Source organism: Anneissia japonica, unplaced genomic scaffold (genome assembly GCF_011630105.1).
Source record: "Anneissia japonica isolate Jap-2015-1 unplaced genomic scaffold, ASM1163010v1 scaffold287758_len931624_cov196, whole genome shotgun sequence".
Taxonomy (NCBI): domain Eukaryota; kingdom Metazoa; phylum Echinodermata; class Crinoidea; order Comatulida; family Comatulidae; genus Anneissia; species Anneissia japonica.
The window spans coordinates 238,456-239,297 of record NW_022722245.1 but is presented as its reverse complement, the minus strand read 5'-3'; positions in this window follow the sequence as shown (position 1 = coordinate 239,297).

Sequence of the window (842 nt, the reverse complement as noted above, 5' to 3'; positions counted from 1 at the left end):
AAAAAGAGATGTTTAGGTCTGGGACTCAACATTTTAAATAACCCTCAAATTCACACTCTAAACTGGATCGTCCCCAACACATAATAATTTCTTCCTTGTAACTTGATTTAACTTTTGCGAAAGTTTCATTAAGAATTATTGACCCGTTTTTTAAATACAGTATCAGTGTAACTGCTGAGATGTTACTAGTTGCAGTTGTCATTGTATGTTATGTAACACTGACCTTGTGTAGGCTATTGGTGAATATGTAATGTCTACATGCCTGAGTAACAGGTGATCAATAGACTATGAAAGTATGACTGGTTGGCAATTATTGGATTGCTAAAAAAAATCACATGATATAGTTGAAGGGCGCTTATTCAAACGGGGCGCTTAAGAACATTTTCATTTTCAGCACTTATTCGAGAGGGGCCTTATTCAAACGGAGTGCTTATTCGCGTGAGTACGGTATGTACACATTATAAAAGGGCATGTTAAATCATAGAGAAAATTTACTCTATGGTTAAATGGTCGAAATTAAATAAGTCACTGATCACATTTCACCTGGATGTTACCAATCCTATGGAAGGAGACTTGAGACAGCCCTTCTGGCCTATAAACCCTCAATTAGGCCTAATCAAACACCACCACCAACACTGCAGCAGGCAATACTTTTTTATACATGGTTTAGAGATTTCGCTGCCCGCCAATAGTGTTGATTTTGAATAAATATTTTGGCCAATTAGCGCGCCCACGAAAAAACGGGGGAAAAAAATAAAAAGTTGTTCTTATTTTTATTTTGCCCGCAGCTACCATTAAATCTCAAACAATAAGATATGTATATTTAATAAATAATACAGTAT